Raw genomic sequence first — 23,615 nt, forward strand, 5'->3', positions numbered from 1 at the left:
CTATTTTATGAACAAGAGGTTTGTTACAGGTATCAAAGGATTATATTAAATTTTAGGGACAGGATGGGGACATTTCCCATAGACTCTCTAACTTATTTTGTTGTCCATTTTACCTTTAGAGCAAATAGAAAAACTATCAATACTGTTGAGTCTTTGCCTAATTCAATAATCAGATTATATATGATATGATCCTTTTATTTTAGAATCAATATTTCCTAAAGTGTAATTGTAATATTCTTGTATTTTTTTTCTTGGAGGTCTTTGGGCAAGATGCCAGGACACTGTTGCTGATAAAATGGGTATGATTGGGTCAACATCAGAGACATATTGAACTTCAATTGTTGCTCTAATTGCTGTTACTACTATGGCTACTGTGATAAGGAATCTTTCTTTTAAGTCTGAGTAGAACATGAGTTGATTCTTAGTTCATCTTCTTCCCTAGCATTTTTAGTTTATCTCCTTCCCTATCTCCACATTCGGGGAACAGTCTATGCAAATTCTGTACTTCCTAGCTCTAGACTAGTGGTTTTCAAAGTGTGATTCAGAGAATCCTGAGAGTCTCTGAAATTCTTTCAAAGAGTCTACAAATTGAAAATAAGTTTTTATTTTTAATATGGCAAATATCTGTAAATATAACCAATATAAACAAAATTTCTTTGGAAGATCCTTAAGCATTTTTAATAGTATGATAATATTAAGTTTAATAATATAAAATACTGAGAACAAAAACCTGAGAACCACTGCTGTAAATTGCATAGCATTGACTATTTTTTTTCTGCCCTTCCATTCTACCTCATCCCTACCCATCTTGAAGCGTAAAGGTTTTTCTATTAGGAGTAAATGGCTTGTGGTGAGTTGTGGTAGCAGTAGTTGATTGGGCTTGAGTGACTAGCCAGAACACAAATGATTTAGAGCTTTATGGAACTACTAAGGCTAGAAAAACAACAGACATTAGACATTCACCAATACAGACAGGTTATATTCCAAGTTTGTGCTTTTAAGTCAGTTACCTGGAAGTAGGAATGCATAGGAAAAATGTTACAAATTATGGCAAGACTCCTGAACTAATCCACAAAACCCGTAAGACAGTTGAAATGTTATAGGTTGGCAATGAAAAAAATGTTTTCAAACCATTGTGTTTGTACAGTAATTTTATTTTTAATACACTAATACAAAAATTAAAGAAACACTAAATTGAATAAGAAATTATATCTTTAAACAGAGTTTTCAGACAAAGAAATTGAAACTATTTCTAGTCATATGAAAAGGTGCTCCAAATCACTATTGATCAGAGAAATGCAAATTAAGACAACTCTGAGATACCACTACACACCTCTCAGATTGGCTAAGATGACAAGAAAAGATAATGATCAATGTTGGAGGGGATGAGAGGAAATTGGGACACTGATACATTGTTGATGAAGTTGTGAATGGATGCAACCATTCTGGAGAGCAATTTGGAACTCTACTCAAAAAGTTATCAAACTGTGCATACCCTTTGATCCAGCAATGTTTCTATTGGGCTTATATCCCAGAGAGATCATAAAGGAGGGAAAGGGACCCACATGTGCAAAAATGTTTGTGCCTAGAAAATGGAAATTGAATGGATGCCCATCAATTGGAGAATGGCTGAATAAGACATGGTATATAAGTGTTATGTAATATAATTGTTCTATAAGAAACGGTCAACAAGATGATTTCAGAAAGGTCTGGAGAGACTTACATGCCCTGGTGCTAAGTGAAATGAGCAGGACCAGGAGATCATTATACACGGCAACAAGAAGACTATAAGATGACCAATTCTGATGGATGTGGCTCTCTTCAACAATTAGATGATTCAAAACAGTTCCACTTGTGCAATGATGAAGAAAGCCATCTACCCCCAGGGAGAGGACTGTAGGAACAGAGTGTAGAGCACAACATAGCATATCACTCTATCTGTTGTTATTTGCTTGCATTTATTTTCTTTCCCTGTAATTTTGTATACATGTATACATATAAGGCCATTGCTTCTTAAACTATACTATTAGAATATAAGCTTCTTAAAAACAAAGGTTTGTTGTTTTGGTTTGTTTTTTTGTCTTTAAATGCCCCAACACTTAACATAGTGCCTGGTTCAAAATAGGCACTTAATAAATATGTATTGACCAATCTGGTTGCTGATGAAATTGTGCAGACACCGTGCTAATTTCTGGAGTCTAAAGCTTTCATGCTTTTTTTTCTGACTCTAAAGCCAATAAAAACATACTGATCTTCTTGGATACATTATGGGACATCTGCTTTTGGAGTTCAATCAGCTCAATCAATGCTCAGGCTGGAGTGAGGTAAGGCTGAATTTTTTCACCAAAATAAGCAAACAAGTCAAGTGATTGGTAAGAGGGAATAGTCAGTAAACTAGACAGGGATAAAAAAATAAATAAAAGAGATAAATTATTTTAAAAAGAGCATGGCAGAGTGGATGGAGTAATGACTTGGAGATAGGGATCTGCATTTGAATTCTACTTATCCAGGGGCACTTACCCATCCATTTTATTTTTCTCTAGCTCATTTAACATATTGAGGAACTGAATCAAAAAGGTTAGGTGTCTTGACCAGGGTCACATAACTAATAGTTGTCTGAGACCACATTTAAGCTCAGGGAAATGTCTTCTTGAATCCAGGCTCAGCACTCTATCCACTTTGTTACTTTTCTATTCTTTTGTCATCCATTATATAGAGATAATATTACACACTTGATACTTTTTAGGGTTCTTATAATGAAAGTACTGTGTAACCTTAAGTTACTATACAAATGTAAGTTATTTAATAAGAATGCGGGATGAGGAAGGTAAAAAGGCAAAAGTTTTGCCTGGTTTCTGAAGCAAAAACCAAGATCTCTCATGGGAGAGAAAAATGTGCTGACTGCATCTTTTGGTGAAGAACAGCCTTTAAATGGATGACTCAGGGATTCCAGAAAGTCCCACCTCCAAAAGGACAGCCTTCCCCGGCCTTAAAGAAACAGGTTTTGTCAGCATAAAATCTTGAAGATTTTCACTTTGAAGATCTAGGAGTAAGCCTAACAGAAATAATATTGTTCCTTTAGGATCATCAGCATGACCTATCTCTATGGATCTGGACAGACTCTGTTTACTAGTAAGTGTTCTCTGATTAAAATTAAATATCCCTTGTTCCTTCAATGGTGTTTTATATGCAATGGCTTCTGATTATTCACTATCACTCTAAGCTGAAATAAAGGCTTCAGTTCCCTAATATATAAAATTAGAGAACTGGAATTGCTGTTAAAGGATTCCTATTCAAATTCTGGTGCTGCTACTTCCCACTTGTCCGAGCATTTCTCAGTCTCTTTTGAACATCTTCCTCCAGGTCATACACACTAACTTTGAGTGTCTTACAAGAGTCTGTCCTGAGTCCTCTTATCTTCTCTACTGTCTTATTGGTGGGTTCATTTTCCTTTGAACTCCCAAGAGTTCAGTGATCCTCTCTATCTTTATCAAGCCTTAACTTCTCTAACTTTCAGTATTACATCAACTGCTAACTGGATTTCAAACTGGTTGTCCCAAAGATATTAGAAACTCAACATATCTAAAACAAACGTTTTCTTTCCTCCTAATTTTCTCACTTTTTTGCCTATTTTTCTGCTATTGTCAAGTGTCATCATCCTCTCAGTTATCCAAATTTGCCAAATGCTGGGCATATAAAAAGGAAAAATAGAGCACTTTCCCCATCCCCAAAGAACTCACTTTGAATGAAGAAGATTACATGTAAATTACTCTAAGTTACACAAGATATATACAGAGTGAAAGTAGAGCAAAAGTAAGGCAAGGTCTTAAGAGTACCTCTGAAAAGGGTTAGGCTTATGATTTTTAATACTGTTAGCTCAAATACCCCTCCATTTTGATATGTTTTGATTAATTGATTTAGTGATTGACTAGATAATACTGAGATACTAATTAACTTCAATTAGATTTTTCAAAGGGATATTTATTGGAAGGATACAGCAAGAATAGAGGTACAAATATGTATTTTCAGATTCTCCCCTAAATCACTTCAGTCTCTGGGGAAAATGGATTCAAACTTAAAAGTTAATACTACAGAACATTAACCTGCTAATCTCACTGCCAAATGTGGCATAGACACTGATTCTTTTCCTCTTGGATGCCATCTGCTTTACAGGATCAAGCATATATATGTTACTGGATTCAATTTTTGTAAAACTCTGGCATGGACTCCAGTTACTAGACCTTTGATATTCTTCTGAATCATAATACTATATACTTAGTCCATCTATTTCCAATCTACTCTAGCTCCAAAGGCCGAGAAAAATGGACACAAGGGGGAAAAAAAGCAATAGGATCATGTGTTTAAGAGGTTTATGTCTTTTTGTCCACATGACATGAAGAAACTTACAGTGTATGCTGTAAAGTCTACAAGAAAGATTGCTTCAACAGTCATCAAAACTATTTGGTATTGGATAAGAAATAGACTAGTTGATCAGTGGAATAGGTTAGGTTCACATGACAAAATAAGGAACAACTGTAGCAATCTAGTATTTCACAAACCCAAAGATTCCAACTTTGGGGATAAGAATTCATTATTTGACAAAAACTGCTGGGAAAACTGGAAATTAGTATGGCAGAAATTAGATATGGACCCACACTTAACACTACATACCAAGATAAGATCAAAATGGGTCCATGATTTAGGCATAAAGAATGAGATCATAAATAAATTAGAGGAACATGGGATGGTTTACCTCTCAGATTTGTGGAGGAGGAAGGAATTTGTGACCAAAGGAGAACTAGAGATCATTATTGATCACAAAATAGAAAATTTTGATTACATCAAATTGAAAAGCTTTTGTACAAACAAAACTAATGCAAACAAGATTAGAAGGGAAGTAATAAACTGGGAAAATATTTTACAGTTAAAGGTTCTGATAAAGGCCTCATTTCCAAAATATATAGAGAACTGACTCTAAATTGTAAGAAATCAAGCCATTCTCCAATTGATAAATGGTCAAAGGATATGAATAGACAATTCTCAGATGAAGAAATTGAAACTATTTCTACTCATATGAAAGAGTGTTCCAAAACACTACTGATCAGAAAAATGCAAATTAAGACAACTCTGAGATACCACTACACACCTGTCAGATTGGTTAAGATGACAGGAAAAAATAATGATGAATGTTGGAGGGGCTGTGGGAAAACTGGGACACTGATGCATTGTTGGTGGAGTTGTGAAAGAATCCAACCATTCTGGAGAGCAATCTGGAATTATGCCCAAAAAGTTATCAAACTGTGCATACCTTTTGATCCAGCAGTGCTACTACTGGGCTTATATCCCAAGGAAATACTAAAGAAGGAAAAGGGACCTGTATGTGCCAAAATGTTTGTAGCAGCCCTTTTTGTAGTGGCTAGAAATTGGAAAATGAATGGATGCCCATCAATTGGAGAATGGTTGGTTAATTATGGTATATGAATGTTATGGAATATTATTGTTCTGTAAGAAATGACCAACAGGATGAATACAGAGAGGCTTAGAGAGAATTACATGAACTGATGCTGAGTGAAATGAGCAGAACCAGGAGATCATTATACACTTCAACAATAACACTGTATGAGGATGTGTTGGAGAGAGATCTCCATTTTATATGATTTCTAAAATGGCATGGTCACTTCCTTCCAAGATTGCCATCATATCTACTTTTGTAAAAAGTTTCTTCTTACTTATCAGAATCATGTTCAGAATAGCAAGTCTAAATTGCTGGATCCCTGAAATTCCTATGACTCCCTGAAAAATAAAATTCATAATTATGTTCTCCAAAACTGTTCTTGAAGCCTCAAAATCAGTTGATATAGAGAAGTATCTTTTGGTTATAACACTAACCCTGGAATTCCTCTCAAGGTTAGTGATATGTTCTTTATTCAGCTATATATAGGTCTCCAATTTTCCCCTTGGTTGTTCCTTTTATTCATGGGAAGTCTATTTTATCTCCAATATTCTGCACTTGAAGTGGGAGAGAGGACAAATAGACACAGAAAAAAAAGTTCTTTCTATTCATGGGAAGTCAGAAATATAGCACTATTTGTTATATAGTAGAGTAGGATTTTATAAGTACTTTTCTCACCACCCTTTTTTATTTTTAATTTATTTTTCTCACCATCCTTTTAAATGTAGGGAATTAGAAAACCATAAAACCATTGACAAAGTGATGATCAGCTCTGAACTAGGGAAAATAAATGTTACTAGATGGGTGAAAACTTTCATCAAAAGGGCTATAGGAAATATGTCAAAGGAAAAAGAACGGAGGTTTTGTATATGGAATAAAAGAATCAGAATAGTGTGAAAGTCATGAAATGTTAGCTTTGTAATTTAAGAAGCAGGGTAAATGATAGTCAATGAGTAAACAAATAATTATTGATCTCTATGTAGCAGACCCTATAGAAAAAGATCATAGCTATGGGCTTAAGATAATGTCCCTTCCTTTAAGAAGTTAACAGAAAGAAATGACATGTACATGTGAAAGGATAAATAATAGTAATGGATGGTTTTTTTTAATTATAAAAACTAAAATTTGAATTGTTTGCTGTATTTGTATATTGTTCAAAGACATAAATCTGTCTCAGCTGTTTTAAGTAAAGGCTTCCTGGAAGTAGCTTAAACCTGCAAATGGGGGCTCAAAGAAGGTAGTTGAGAGAACTTTTGTAAGATGTATAATTAGGGAATTTACATAAAGCTTATTTTAATTCCTTGACCAGAATATGTTTTGCAAAAAGTCTTTAAAAATTGTTACTGTTGCTAATGTTTATAAAGCCTGCTTCTAGCCATTCCATGACTAATACTTCCTGTCTGGTGTTTTCTAGGTGACTCAGGTCCTATTTCCACCCTCCATCAAACCAGCAGAATGACATGGTTCTGAACCAAGCTGCCAAATACTTCATACATGTCCTTGCTTCATGTAGGAAAAAAGCAAGTTTCCATTTGATAGTTTCAAGAAGAAATGTTCACTGTATTTTAAAGAAAAACATATTTCTAGTTCCAAACGTATCAAATGTTGGCTTCCTTTTTAAAACAATGTACAAGACCAAAGGAGGGAGAAATGGAATGTATAAGGTACCCTCCTCCCCTGTGTCTGTAATACTGCTTGCCTTTCAAAATAGTATTTGTTGTTGTTATTGTTCATTCATTTCATTTGCACCAACTCTTGTGATCCCATTTGGGATTTTCTTAGTAAAGATATTAGAGTGGTCTGTCATTTCCTTCATCAACTCATTTGACAGATTGAGGAACTGAGGCAAACAAGATTAAATAAATGATTTGCCCAAGCTCACACAGCTAGTAAGTGTCTGAAGCCACATTTGAACTTAGATCTTCTTGAATCTAGGCCCAGGACTCTATCCTCTGTACCATCTAGCTTTCCATAATATTATCTAGTTGGATGTTAAACTTTGTTTTTTGTTTGTTTGTTTTTATTTTTAGTACACATTTGTTTTTGAATCATGTTGGGAGAGAAAAATCATAACAAAAAGTGAGTATAGTATGTGTTGATTTACATTCAATCTCCTTAGTTCTTTTTCTGGATGCAGATGGCATTTTCTATCCAAAATTTATTGGGATTGTTTTAGATCACTGAACCACTGAGAACAACCAAGTCTTTCATAGCTGATCATAGCACATTCTTGCTGTTATTGTGTATTATGTATTACAGGTTCTGTTTGTTTTACTCAAAATCAGTTTGTGTAATTCTTGCCAGATCTTTCTAAAATTAGCTTGTTCATCATTTTTATAGAACAATAATATTCCCTTACCTTCATATATCACAACTTGTTCAGCCATTCCCCAACTGATGGTCATATACTCATTTTCCAATTCTTTGCTACATTTTTGTACATGTGGATCCTTTTCCCTCCTTTATGAAGGAATTAACTGAATGAAGGCATTCTCATGGGAAACTACATCTTAATTGTGACTTGAGACTTTATAATAATAATAAATAGAGCCGTAGCTAAAAGTTGCAGGAGTTGTCCCCTGTTAATTAGCATTTAAATACTTCTTTTAAAGGTGATGATGGCTTGGAATATTCTTATGGGAAAAGTTTATTATTATTGACTTTTTATTCTTTTGTTTCTGGGTTAGATTTCCAATTAGAATATAATCCTGGACAATGGGAGAAAAGATTTAGCTGGGAAGTGGAGGCTTCAGGAGCTTCTACATTTAGGCTATTTAATATAATTTTTTGCAGTTTATGCTTTGTACTTTTTTGCTAACACACTTGTCAGATGGAAGATAGAAGTGTGAGATGGTACCTCAGAGTTGTTTTAATTTACATTTCTCCAATCAATAATGATTTTTAGAGCATTTTTTTATATAACTATAGATGGCTTTAATTTTGTTATATGAAAACTGTCTGTTCATATCTTTTGTCCATTTATGAATTGGGGAATGTCTTGTATTCTTTTAAATTTGACACAGTTGTTTATATATTTTAGAAATGAAACTTTTAACAGAAACACTGGGTGGGGGGAGAGGATTCTGGGAAGATGACTGAGTAGGTTGGTTAATTTCAAGCTCTCCCAATTTCCCCCACAAATAGAACAAAATTGTGCCTCAGATAGGAACAAAGACTGGTGAAAAACCAAGAAGGTTTCAGGTAAAAGAAGGGTCCTCCTGATACAACCCGAGAAGATCTGAAGAAAGACTATGTTTAACCTATGTGAAGTACAAACACCTCCAGGCTGGCTCCATAGAAACATCCAGTTGGGCTAGCTAGTTGAAGATGGAACTACAGCCAGAAGCACAAAGATTTTCACCTTCTAGACTGTGAGTTGGGGACCAGGAAGATAAAGTGAACCTTGGTTAATTGGGAATACCAGGCGCAGCTGTGATCCAGGACCAGATCCTAGGTGAAAAGGTACCAGCAGCTGATGAATGCAGAAACAGCAGTGGCAGAGACACTGCTGGATGTGGGCACTTGCAGGAGGGTGGAGCTCTTGGTTTGGGGATCCTACTCAGAGTAGAGAGCTGAAGCTTGAGGCATCATCTCCCCCATCCCATGATTAGAGATGCTTACACTAATACCTCTTATTAAAAAAAAAAAAAGAAAGAAAGAAAGAAAAGAAAGAAAGAACCCTACCATTGAAATATATCAGGGGAACAGGGAAGGTTGGAGTTCATCTTCAGAGGAGGATACTTTAGTAAAAGAAAAAAAAAAAAAAAAAGCTTCTATCCCAAGGAGTAGTGTGAAAAGGCTCCTGGTCTGAAGAGAATAAATAGAAGAACTCAAAAAAGAATTATAAAATCAAATGAGAGACATTGAAGAAAAACTAAAAAGAAAAATAAAACCTATCCAAGAAAAATAAGATTATGAAAAAAAAAAGTTAACCAATTAGAAAAAGAGGTATAGAGTCTCAAAGATGAAAATAATTCTTTGAGAATTAGAATTGGGTAAGGGGAAGTTAATGAAGTATGAGAGGCCAAGAAATAACAAAACAGATTATAAAGAATGAGAAAATAGAACAGAATGTGAAACATAAGAAAAATGACAGATCTGGAGAACAGATAAAGAAAAAAATGTAAGAATAATTAGACTGCTAGAAAGTTCTGACCAAAAAAAGAACCTTGTCACAATAATACAGGAAGGAAGGAAGGAAGGAAGGAAGAAAAAGAAAGAAAGAAGAAAGTTTGTCCTAAAGTGATAGAACATCAGGGAAAAGTAGAAAGAGAAAAAAATCTATTAATCACCACCTCAAAGAGATCCTTTGTGGAAAACACACAGGAATATTATTGGCAAATTTTGAAACCCCCAGATCAAATAGAAAATTTTGCAAGAAACAAGAAAAAAATTCAAAGCCACAATTAGATAAATTTATAAATAATTTTGTTAGATATGATATTTTTTATCACAAGCTAAGCTCTTTTGATTATTAGAAGAGATGATTCTAGGACATGCAGTCTTTTATTGTAGCTGCTGATAAGTTTTATACAATTCTAATTGTGGCTTGTGATAAAAAATATCATATCTAACAAAATTATTTATAAATTTTGAATGAGAAAACATGGACATTCAATGAACTTGCAGATTTTCAGGATTTTCTATCAATCAAATCTGAACGTAACAGAAAATTTAACATATAAGAGGCAATATGAAATATCACTTTTAAGGAACTTAACCCATATGGACAAACTGTTTAAACATGAACAAATTATTTGCGCTTTTTCTATATGTATATTATATGTTTAAGATTCCTATCAACAATAGGATAGTTCAAAAGAAAGATTGTAGAGTTAAGACAAAAATAATAATCATTCTATACATGAGGTTCAGAGAAAGAATAGACAAGGAAATTTGAGGTGTGTAGAGGGCTTATAGTTCTGAAAACCTATATCAGGAATGGTTCAACAGGTAACATTTTATATCTATATCTATATCTATATCTATATCTATATCTATATCTATATCTATATCTATATAGATATATGCCATGAAGGATATAGCACCCTTCAAAAATCTATAAAGAAATAATGGTGTGGGGAGGGATGGGCAAATGGGGAAACAAAGGGTGAGGGAAGAAAATGGAGGAATCCTTGGATGAGGGAAGGTTAAGTAATAGCAAGGCAAGTTATAGAGCAGAAGTTTAAAGAGGCAGCAGGGATAGGAAAAGATGTGTGTATATGTAGATGTGAGTGTGTATATGCATGTATATATCTACATTTGTATACATAAATATATTTTTTCTTAATTGTAACTTGCTTGGGGATGATAGCAGGATAAAAGAGGGGAAAATAAAGTAAATAAGGTGCTTAGCATGAAGGGGGAGGGAAACTGTTTCCTTTACTGAAACTGTTCCCTTTAAAATTAAATTGTGTCCCCTTTTTGATCTGAGAGATCAGGCTCTCCCAGGCTCCAAGGAGTCAGAGAGAGGGTCCATCCTCTCAGGATGAGAGAAGCAACACTATTCAAGGGCAGATCAACTCCCATTGATCTTTTTGAAATTCTAAATTCTCATTCAATTGAGAAATTTTTGTCTGATCAATTCAGGCTGTCCCAACTTCTCACCAAGAGCTACCCATATAATAGGTTTCCTTAAACTCACTACTTGCAGAAGCTCAAGCAGTTTGCTAGGACCCTGCCTGCTGAGAAGGCATTCTCTTTTCAGTGCCAGACTCCATTTCCCTAATAGGACTTTGCCACTATAGAAATCAGTCTCTTAGCAAACTGACTTCTCAGTGCCAACAATAAACTTTTATTTTTGCCAATTAATAATTCAGGGTTTCATGAATTCTTTCATGGAAAAAGGGGACCAAAAGGGGATTTTAACAATTCTCTGATTGCCATTAACCTCATCAAGCAGAGAACTAAAAAACAATTTATAAGGAAGTAAAGAGAAAAAAATGGACATTCATGAATATAATTTCTTCTACTAATATATATACTTTCTTCATCTGGTAATCTATTATACATTTTGAATGCTCCCTGATGTTCTGCTGGGCACATAACAATGTTCTCTTTTGTTTTGCTTTATTTTGTTTTGTATTTCTTTTCCATTTTTTCCTTTTTCCTTACTCTTTTTTGAAATAAAATAATTTTTTTAAAAAATTGGCTGTAAAATTTTTTTTTCCAGATTTGTACTTACTTTTTAATCTTGTTTGTGTTGGTTTTGTTTATGCAAAACCTTTTTAATTTAATGTAATGAAAGTTATCCATTTCACATTTCATAATATTCTCTAGTTCTTTGGTCATTAATTCCTCCTTCTCCAAAGATCTAATAGGTAAATTATCCCTTGTTCTCCTAACTTGCTTATGGTATCACTCTTTATGCCCGAATATGTACTGGAGTTTGGGGGTTTATCAAAAACTAGATTATTATAGTCATTTATTCTTATGTCCTGTATATTAGCCTAATATTAGCCTATTCCACTGTGTATGTTAAACTTTCAATGCAAAAAATGGCTAAAATTTTGAAGATAGGATGAGGGAGGGCAGTCATACTAATGTACTATAAGTGGATTTCAATGGGCCTAATCATTCTGTAAAGCAATTTGAAACTCCTAAAGACCTTAATACATTATGTATACTGTATACCCTTTAACCTAGTGATACTACTACTGGGACTATACCCTAAAGGAATAGGAGAAGGGTGAAAAGGGCCCATATGTGCAACAATGTTCATAGTACTTTTTGTTGTAGTACAGAATTGGAAACTAAGGGAGTATTATCAATTGGGGCTGACTATAAAAATGGTAAGTGAATATTATGTCAAAAGAAATGGCAAATATGACAGATTCAAGGAAACGGGATGCCTTGGATGAACTACTATACAGAATAATGAACAGTACTAAGGAAGATTTATAGAAAAATTGATAGAAAAAGAAAAAGGAAGGAGAAATGTCAATGAAATCTTAAATACATAGTAGAAAACAGGAAATTCAGAGGAAGACACAAATAGGACAGTTTTGGAAAGGATGCATTAAATTTATTATATGCTTTAAAAAAAACAAACAAATCCAAAGCTACAAATAATAGAGATTTATGGTTTAACATACAAATATATTTTCTTGCTCTTTCTATATTGAAGTATTCATGTTTTGCTGATGTTTATGAACTTTTCTTTCTTTTAGAGAAACTTCTTCATCTTCATTTCTAATGCTAGAGGGCTCCCTTTGCAAAGAACACCCTCTCCCCTCCCTGAATTCAGTTCCTCTTAGAGCTTTATGTATATCACATGACTCAGGGCTGCAAGGTCGATAAAGGATACCCTGATAACTGGATAAAACCAGCTGTCTCCTACTTAAGAGATTAGTTTTGGTTTCACTATTATTCTATAGGTCTTATTTCCCTTCCCATCCCAACTTCCCTATCTCTCTTCAGTTAAGCAGAGGCATTAATTTCTCTCTAGTTTCAAATGGTTCTCTAACAATAAATTAAAGGTGGCTTTCTCACTTTGTCAATTAAGAGAAGAACATGGACCTAGGGTAGTTTAAATAGATCTCTGAAATATAAAATGTTCAGTTATTTTTATAATCAAAACAAATAGCCGTGTCTTTTCACACCATATCTTCACATCACCATTCCAAACAAGTCTATAAATTGTTCATTCTCCTTATATCATCAGTCAGTTGGGGATTCCATTTTATCTTTTCAATTTAGAAAAAAAAATCATAGCATATAAATTTGAACATTCAATTTCATTGAAATGTGGATGAATGGGTCATAGAATAAATATGTTCAAATTTTCTTTTCTTAAAGTATGAAGATCATAATGAAGAAGGGACCCCGAAACTCTAAAACTCCTTGAAGGAGAGAGTCTCCTTGAACATTATGTCTGTGGGACCCCATCCCACAGAAGAAACAAGATAAACAGTTTCATTCTGTTATTAGGTGGGATTGGTTCAGTCCTGAGCTAAAAGAATTCCAACCCTATTCAATTAAAGATCTTCTATTCAATTCCAACTCCATCCACCAGCCTCATGAGGAGGGGGTGCAGGCCTTGGATTGTAGCCAAAGACTTCCTTATAAAAATGGCAATTTTAAACTCATTTCTTTGCAGAAGTCCTGACATGCCAGCTATGCCGTGCTTACTATGCCAAGGAAACCTCTGCCCACTGGAATAATATTCTCTTTCTGTGTTGCTCTCTCTATATCCTCACCTATTTCCCTAACAAGGCTTTTTGCCTCTCTGTTGAGATTTCTCTAAACTTCACTTCTCTGCTAGAACTCCTCCACTGAAGAAATCAGCCTTTCTATTCTTGTATAGTAACGTCTGACTTCCCAATGCCTATAGTAAACCTTTTTTTTTTTTTTTTTAATCAATCTAGCTTTTTTGGGTCTATAAATGCCTTTACAGAGAATCTCTGTGCTACCAAAAGGAGGTCCCCCAAATCTCCCTACCTTTGCACAGAATCCCAAGGGGGTGCAGGGGAGCCAAACCTCTCCATTTGGTTCCCTGAACCCCAAACCTGCCACTAGACCTTATCATTTATCTCCCTGATCACCAGAAACCCTAATCTCATTTTAGTTCCCTAAATCTAGACCTTATCCTTTGGTTCCCTGGCAAAAGGGAACCCCCAAACCTAAACTTCATCAATAAGACCTAGACCTTCACAACTTCCTGTTAGGTTCTTACTAAGTACTAATGAGATATTGGGTTTTTACTAAGTGCTAAGTCAGTATTTGACAATTCTCTAGTTCCGGCCTTTCCTGGAGAAGAGCTTGCATGCTTAGGAGGAGCAAGCTCATTGGTTGAAGTACTTCTTCCCAGAAGCCCTTGGATTATCCCACGCCCATTCTCTGGGAGGATAAAGAGGGCAGCTCTGGAAGAAAAAGTTAGTCTCTGCTTTAGACCAGGCTTGACGCGGCTCTCTGCAGGAAGGGAAGTCACTTCTCTGGACGAGAGTTAATGGCAACTGTCTGGAGACAACGGTTCTCTATAGGAAGAAGAATCTGTTCTAGAGATTTGAGTTGACACAGAAGATCTCCTCCCAGAGAACGATCGATCGGCAGCTTCTGGAGACAACAGCACATTACAACTTCCTAGTTCACAGAAAGGCACAAGAGCTCCGGAATTGGCAGCATACCTTACCTAGACCACTGATCCTCTTTCCCTCTTAATCCCATATCCATCATCTGTTTAGGCAGATCCATTGAAAAAGGGGACAACCATCCCACCAATGCCACTCATAGTCAACCTAGCCAAAACAACAAGATACCCTGAGGTAGGGACAGCATGACTCTGAAGGTTCTTCCAGCACCTCCTGGTGGTGATTTCCTAGATTGTTTCTCCTCAGACCCTAATGAACACAGCCCCAGGACCCTATCCCCAAAAGCTTTCAGAATAATAATACTTTCATCCAAGTATCAAATGTATATCAGAAACTGATGATTTTTATCAGTGGAAATCATATTAAATCGGCAACATTATTATCTGCCTTGTGTCAGTATAGCTTAAAGACTATAGGACATTTCCATCTGATTTGCAGCTTAAGCTGGGATAAGGTATTAGTGAGAATTCAGAATTCATCTTCCATCAATGAACTAGGGACCATGTGGATTGGTACCTTTGGGCTCCAACATCCTTTCTGCTATCTTCTCCTAAGAGATCATTATGAGGCATTACTGCTAATTCTGGGAATGAAGGTATTAGCTATTCTGTTCAGACTGAAGCAAGATCTGAAAATAGAATGATTGGTAAACTCTATCTCTGCGATTTAAGGACACAAAAAGCAAATGTAATTAATTGCCCTGTCTTTCTGGAGTTTTTCCTTAAATCCTCCCTACAAGAGAGGAGCCTAAGGAAGCTAACTATTTATTGCTAATTTTTTATCTAGAAGTACTCAACACTGATTGGGTATATCCCCAAATTCCATCCTTTCCCTCTACTCCTTGCTCTTTCATTTCCACTGTTCATGCTTCCTTTTTATAGAAAGAAAACTAATAGCTGCTAATTCTCATTGTGTGGTTAATTTTAGCAACATCAATAGAGATTTTGGTTAAATGGAAAAGTTTGTGTAGCAGGAAAGAGATAAAACCCACAAAGATGTATCAGAGTTAATGATTTCTCCCTCAGAATCACAAGCCCTTTGGTGTCTCTGTGAGGTGATAACAAGGAGAGATGCTAATTAGAGAGAAATTAATAACCCGAAGTGAATCAAGAGCCCCATAGCATATAATAGTATAGCTTTGAGAAATAGGTGGGATGAGAGTCAGGGGGGCCTTTCATTGCGTGTGTATACATGTTAGGGCCAGAACTATGAACTTGAAACCAGGATGCTTACAAGGTACTAAGTGGAATTGAGCAGACAATGGTTATCTAGTTTAGCATGGTGCTTAAAACTTCTCTAAATTCAGTATGATTGATTTAATCTTACAACAAATAATGGTTCCCTAGAGATCAAATAGCATATAAGCTAAGAGCCTCAGCTAGATTCATTCAGAGGCAGAGAAGACAAGAGAACCCGAGGCAGGAGCTTAAATTCTCAGAGGCTTGGAGAGAGAGCTAGAGAAGACAAGCGCATTGGAAGCTCTCAGAGCCAAGGAGACAGAAATTCATTTCACCTTCAGTCAGACTCCTGATGGTTGTCCTGGCCTCCTGCACTTCCCCCACTGAGATCAAGGCCAGTCTGAAAGGCTCTCCAGAAAGCTGCCCAACCCCAGGAAGGAGATAATAAAGGATTTGGACTTTAACACCTGGCTGCCTCCAGAGATCCCAAGAAAACCGTATACTACACTAACATAGTTTACAATTTACCTTTATTTGTAAATTTATACACTAGGGCACTCTATAATACTTGCTTTAACCTATGGCAACTTTTATTCACCCTACTTACTATGGATTTAATACAATAAGCTCTGAAATTCTACTACACTTCTACTCAAAACAATATACACAATTTGCATACATATGTATGGATGTGAATATAAATATATACAAATATGTGTACATTTACACACATCCATGTACATGTATACAATGCCATATGTATACATATGCTTATGTATATATGCAAATATGTGTTTGGATATATTATTACAGATTCTGGTATACAGGAATTTAATTGGTGTGTTGTTTAGTTGTGTCCAACTCTTCATGGTGCCATTTGGGGTGGTCTTGCCATTTCCTTCCCCAGATCTTTTTACAGATGAGGAAACTGAGGTAAACAGGGTTAAGTGATTTACCCAGGGTCAATAACTGGGAAGTATCTAAGGTCATATTTGAGCTCAGTGAAATAAGACTTCCTAACCAATTCAGAACTTTGTTCTGAAATTAAATATTTAACTTTCCAGTTCTTTTTGGGCCACAAATCCCTTCCTTCTCCATAGATCTGATATGTAAACTATCCTTTTGTTCTTCTAATTTACTTATAATATCACTCTTTATGTCTAAATCATGAACGCACTTCAATCTTATCTTAGTATAGGATGTTAGGTGTGGATTAATGCCTAGTTTCTGCCATAATAATTTCCAATTTTTCCAGCAGTTTTTGTCAAATAATGAATTCTTATCCCAAAAGCTAGAGTCCTTAGCTTTGTCAAACACTATATTACTATAGTCATTGACTATTTTGTCCTGTGAACCTAACATCTTGCAGTAATTGACTACTCTATTTCTTAGCCAGTACCAAATGGTTTTGATGTCCACTATTTATAATAAAGTTTTAGGTCTGGCACAGCTAGGCTATCTTCATTTGCATTTTTTCACTAATTCCCTTGAAATTATTGACCTTTTTGTTCTTCTAGATAAACTTTGTTATTATTTTTTCTAGATCTGTAAAATAATGTCTTGGGAGTTTGATGGCACTGAATAAGTAGATTAATTTAGGCAGTATTGTCATTTTTATGTCAACAATAACCTCCATTCCCCCCCCCACTTCTTTTTAAACTCTTCTCCCTTAATCCCCAAGGGGATAAAGACCTGTTTGCACTGAATGGGTTAAACTGAGTGAAGACTTCTCATGGGAATATGGCCTTGACCTATGCTATAATTATGTTTTGAGACTTTGTAATAACAAACTGAGCTACAGATAAAAAGGTGTAGGTGTTTGATTGTTTTGGATGAACATTACCCCTCCTGTTTCCCCCACCTCCTAAGTAATGTTTAAGTATGTAATGGGTAAAGTTTTATTTCTAGTATTCTTTTGTTTCTGTGTTTTATGTGTTTAGGGTGTAAGCCTGGACTGCCCCAGACAAAGGGAGAAAAGGTGGTGGTTGGGAGCTTCTGCTGTAGGGACTATATAATCTTGTATTTTGCAGTTTGTGCTTTGTACTCCTCTAACGACAACTTGTTTGTTGGGAGTTGCTCTTTCTCTTGAGATCATAATAAATGCTTTTTTTTTTTTTGCTTTTTTATCTTGAGAGTTTCTATTTTAAATTGGGTTAGGATCCCACAATTTTGGGGGCTCATTCCAGGATATTTCCTGTTTGTGAGGGATCTCTCCCATACTAAATCCTTGAGCAGGCACCCTCCAGAGAGCTCTCCAGTGATCCTTAGACTCCCACTCTGATCAGGTAAATTCCTGAAAAGTAAAAATGAAAGTAGGCTAGTAAAGTAGCTCAAAAGATAAGGCAGATGAAATACATTTGAAATCAGTCAAATAAGTTGTGCACAACCCAGAAGGGGCAAGTAACTGGTGAGGGGGGAGATATTCTTAAATGGTTAAGAGGACTTTCCCTTTGCCAATAACTGGTAACAGATTGGGATTTGGAGAATGTAAGCAGTTAAAGTCTATAAAAGGCTCCTATTTCCCTTTACCATTGGGAAACTCTTAGCAATTAGAGTCCGAAAATGGATTCTCCCATTTTCCTTTGGTAAGATCCAGTGAGTCCTCCTTCAAAGAGGATAAGATACTGTGAATCTTGGAAAGGATCAATCTTAAGGTAGCTCGCTCTAAAAACCTATCTAGCCTCCCAGGAAGATAGCCTGTTTCTGAAGAATTGGGATGAAGTACCAAAATATATTGAGATTAAATACTGTTGTTTTGTTTAGGCAGGTGCCCAGTTCCTGGGAGAAACAGTTGATTCCCCACCCCCACCCTGAGGGCTAGGTGTAAATTCAAAGGAGCCTTCAATAACCAGCTGACCAGCTAAGGGTTTGGCTCTAGATTCCCCCCCACCCCATCCCATGCTTCCATCCCAAGGAGTTTGGCTCTAGATTCCCCCCCACCCCACCCCATGCTTCCATCCCAAGGAGGGGCCTAGAACGGGCACTAGATTGATTTAGAAAAGTAGTTTGTGTTTGTGTGTTTGTGAGCTTGTTTGTCTTCTGTGTTTCTCTCAGTCAGCAGAATTACAAATGAAAAGATCTGCCTATTTGGGATTTTAAAATGCTTGTTTTATACATGATTGGACTTATGGAAATAGCTTTTAGTTAGAGAGAGGAAGGACTACTTTTGAGGTAGGCAAAGTTTTTAACTGCCTCCAAAAAAAAAAAAAAAAAAAAAAAAAAAAAAAAACTGACATATTTCTGTGGACCTAGAACTGGCCAATTTGGGTCTGCAGAAATAGTTAAAGTTATAGAACTGCTTAAACATTTTAGCAGATTCTGGGGTTTTTGAGACTAAGTTTTAAGTTGCTTGGCAAAATCTCTCAAGCAATTTAACTTAAATTAGTCCATTGTATTTTTAATACTATTTTTAAAAGTAGCCTAATTTATATGACTAAAAGCCTTCTGAGGTCCTGAAGCTGAAGCTTACAGAAAAACTTCAAAAGGAAAAAAACACCCTCTGTGATTTTTTTCAAACTTCTCTCCCTTGAAGAGGCTTGTGGAATCTTCCTAGCAAGGCTGCCATCCTTCCCTGTCCTGGATTCTTTTGAGATTTGTGCTGGTACCCCATCATCTTCAAAATGGCCCCCAGCATTTCTGACATGGAGGGTAGGCTAGTCACTGAGTCACAGACCTGCAGTCGTCCAAATTTCTCCAACCCCCTCCCCCAAGGTCCTTTTGAAAGCCAGTTTCTTAAAACCCTTCTTGCATGTTCTGCCCTCTTTTAGATATATTTAAAAGGGCAGTTTTCTGCCACTTTAAATTTTGGAGCTGTGTGTATTTATATTGGAATTCTGCTTCTGAAATTGTATGAAATAATTACTATTAACTAGTGAGTGTTAAAATTGTGAACTTGTTTATTCTAGTATAAGATTTTAGAAATATGTATGCACTGATATTGAAGTATTGTTACTAGAAATTTAAATCTGTATTTGATTTGATTTTAAGTTAAAAAATTTTGGTTCTCTGGTAACTTATCTTTTTTTTTTTTTTTTTTTCCCTGAGGCTGGGGTCAAGTGACTTGCCCAGGGTCACACAGCTAGGAAATGTTAAGTTTCTGAGACCAGATTTGAGCTCTAGTCCTCCTGAATTCAGGGTTGGTGCTCTATCCACTGCACCACCTCCCTGCCCCCTCTGGTAATTTATCTAAAGTGGTATATTTGTATCTCCTGATTAGGTGAAATATATTTAAGCTACTATGTTGCTCGCTAAATTGAACATTGAACAATTTTTTAAAATTATACAAGTTGTGATTTAACATTTTGTCACCCCAACTGGATATATAGTATAAATTTTGTAAATGTGGCCCAAAGTTATTTAGATTTTACCTATATTTTGAATCTTAAGATTTGTCTTGCTATTTCCCTTTAACAAAGAAGTAAAAAAAAGAAAATTTGGCATATAGAGATGTATAATTACAAAAAAAATTGTATCTCAAAAGTGTGTATTATATCTAAAGATAAATAAGAAGGTAGAGGGAGGTGTCCCTCTGGAGAGAGGGAGTGTGGCTCCAAAATATTCAAATTAGATTTTAATGAAATGACACCAAAATTGTCATTTGGGAATGGGTAGAAGCTTTCCCTTGAGCCCTGCTGCTTTAAGAGGGGTTAGTGTAATAACAAGAATTAGTATGAATTAGTAGTGACTTGATTCTGATAAACGAACATATTTTATATTTAAGATTTCATAAGAAATAATGAAGAAAGATTGCAAATTGAGTAGCAGTTTTATACCCTCATCTATCCTTATCAGGGAAAATGGAAAGAATGAATCAGATTTTTAAAAAATGGATTACTAAATTGATGTTAGAGACTGACTTGCCTTGGACCAAATGTTTGCTTATTTCTTTGTTAAAAAATCAGAACTGTTGCCAGAAGTGATCTGTGACTTTCCCTATATGAGATTGATTTATTTTATTTGGGAGAAAAAAGGCAAAGCCCTTTTATTGAAACAAAGGAGAAGTTTGTGTTTTTGTTTTGTTTTGGTTTTGTTTTTGTTTTTTTTTTAATAGCTTTTTATTTACCAGATATATACATGGGCAATTTTTCAGCATTGACAATTGCAAAATCTTTTGTTCCAACTTTTCCCCTCTTTCCCCCCACCCTGTTCCCAAGATGACAGGTTGACCAATACATGTTAAATATATTAAAGTATATAAGTTAAATACAATATATGTATACACGTCCATACAGTGATTTTGCTGCATAAAAAGAATCGAACTTTGAAATAGGGTACAATTAGCCTGTGAAGGAAATCAGAAATGCAGGCAGACAAAATTAGAGGGATTGGGAATTCTATGTAGTGGTTCATAGTCATCTCCCAGAGTTCTTTCGCTGGGTGTAGCTGGTTCAGTTCATTACTGCTCTATTGGAACTGATTTGGTTCATCTCATTGTTAAGAGGGCCATATCCATCAGAATTGATCATCATATAGTATTGTTGTTGAAGTATATAATGATCTCGTGGTCCTGCTCATTTCACTCAGCATCAGTTCATGTAAGTCTCTCCAGGCCTTTCTGAAATCATCCTGCTGGTCATTTCTTATAGAACAATAATATTCCATAATATTCATATACCACAATTTATTCAGCCATTCTCCAATTGATGGGCATCTACATAGTTTCTGGCCACTACAAAGAGGACTGCCACAAACATTCTTGCACATACAGGTCCCTTTCCCTTCTTTAAAATCTCTTTGGGATATAAGCCCAATAAGTAACACTGCTGGATCAAAGGGTATGCACAGTTTGACCACTTTTTGAACATAGTTCCAAATTGCTCTCCAGAATGGCTGGATGTATTTACAATTCCACCAACAATGTGTCCCAGTTTTCCCACATCCCCTCCAACATTGCGTATTATCTTTCCCTGTCATTCTAGCCAATCTGACAGGTGTGTAGTGGTATCTCAGAATTGTCTTAATTTGCATTTCTCTGATTAATAATGACTTGGAGCATTTTTTCATATGGCTAGAAATAGTTTCAATTTCTTCATCTGAGAATTGTCTGTTCATATCCTTTGACCATTTATCAGTTTCTTATAAATGAGAATCAGTTCTCTATATATTTTGGAAATGAGGCCAAGGGATAAGATTTTAACGAATTATGTATTAGCAGTGTCCTCTTCACTTTTAGCCCTAAGGAAGCAAGGATAGCTGGCCCAAATAACACCTTTGTAGTTTGCAATTCCAGAAGAGTGGGTGCTTACTAAATCCTGCAAGAGCAGAGTGGAAGGACCTTACAGATGACTGAGATTAGAGTTTGGAGGCTGAGAACATCAGGGTTAAAAGACCTTTGGAGCAGCCTCAAGAATAGATTGTTAAAGAAAATGTATAATCTGTAAAATTGACAATGCAAATAGAAATGTTTTGGTGGGAGGGGAGATTAAAAGTGCTTAGAGAAATTTTAACAATATTTTGCTGTACCTGTTATTTATATTTCCAGAAAAGTTTATAGAGACTCCTCGATTGGAGGAATTTGAATTAACGTTTTTTAGGATGAAGAAATTATTAATGTTAATTCTGATAGAGTTCTTTAATGTGAAATTAGGACAGTATATTCTATATTCTATGTGAGTTTTAATTGGTTGTATTGAATCATTTTAAAGTTGTCCCCATTGTTTAGGGAAATTATGAGAACAATGGTCTACATCTTTGTCCCTTTGAACATGGTTAATGCCTGAATATGTTTTGATATAGATTGGTTATTGAGAATCTTAAAGTAAAATGATTTATGTAATATTGAATTTAAAACCCATCTACTTAGATATGAAGATAAGCTGTGAATTTTCTAAAATAAAGCTCTTACTGTTATCAGTATAAGATAATAGTTAATACTTATTTAGGACAGGTGATCCTTGAGAGCTAAATTCACCTGATGATTTGATTAATGAGATTTGCTATTTGAGATAAAATCTCTAGTTGATATTATTTAGAGTTTTGAATTCAGGTATGATTGATAGATCATCAAGCCAGTAATCTACCATCTGAAAGGAATATGCCACAAGCTATTCAGAGGAATGATCCTGATGTTACAGATAAAGGTTACTATCTACGGAAGAGTTGGGATGATAGCCTTGGCTTCCACTTAAAGTGGGACCTTCTGACTCAGTGTCCCAATGGTGTTCCTTTGAGTAAGAAGCCATCTGATTATTTCTGAGTCTGGCTATAAGGTGGAATTGTTATTGCATATAATTAGCTAAGGATGTTTTATCCTGTGATGTATATGCTCTCAGGCTGAGGCTTAAGTTTTGATGCAATTATAATCATGAGCCTGATTTTTCCTCTTATAGAAAATTTCTATAATCAGGGCAAGTATTCAATAGAAGCTAGGAGCACAATTCAAGTATGTAAGATGTTGCAGTTTCTTATCTGAAAATATGTGGTCATTATATCCTAAATAAGTAGGTGAGTATTTGCCTTAGTCATCGTTCTATTGCTAAATACATATATTTGTCTGTTTCTTTTAATAATTACTAACCAGATGACAAAGGCACTGTATTTGTTAACAGACCAGGTCACTCAAACTAGAGAAACAGTACTCCAGTATAGACTAGTATTAGACTACTTGTTGTCTGGAGAAGTGTGGGGAAATTAAATTTTTGCTCTGTGAAAATTGATGATAATGGACAGATAGTGAAGGAAATTGCCAGACATCAGTAAATTGGCCCATGTTCCATTCCAGACCTGGTGCTCACTAATGTAATCTACGATGTGGGGTTTGCCACCAAATGATGGCAGGTACCAAAAATTAGGATTCAGTCATGTGAAGAATTCATAATGGTTGTTCTCTTTGGCAAAAAGTAGATTTGTTTTGGGGGAATAGGTTACTGAAAAAATGAAGGGATATAATAGACACCG

At 35.4% G+C, this 23,615-nt stretch overlaps 1 long non-coding RNA gene across 2 annotated transcripts; it reads left to right on the forward strand.

The window, feature by feature from the left end:
* Positions 1 to 2,229: 2,229 nt before the first annotated feature.
* LOC141553159 (uncharacterized) lies at positions 2,230 to 10,399 on the forward strand. Of its 2 annotated transcripts, XR_012485294.1 has the most exons (4): positions 2,230 to 2,324; positions 3,083 to 3,132; positions 6,867 to 7,531; positions 8,597 to 10,399. It is a non-coding gene; the product is annotated as an uncharacterized LOC141553159 (long non-coding RNA). The 2 variants fall into 2 exon arrangements; XR_012485292.1 differs by lacking the exon at positions 2,230 to 2,324 and having other exon boundaries at positions 3,029 to 3,132.
* The last annotated feature ends 13,216 nt before the right edge of the window (positions 10,400 to 23,615 follow it).

Source organism: Sminthopsis crassicaudata, chromosome 1, assembly GCF_048593235.1.
Source record: "Sminthopsis crassicaudata isolate SCR6 chromosome 1, ASM4859323v1, whole genome shotgun sequence".
Lineage (NCBI taxonomy): Eukaryota > Metazoa > Chordata > Mammalia > Dasyuromorphia > Dasyuridae > Sminthopsis > Sminthopsis crassicaudata.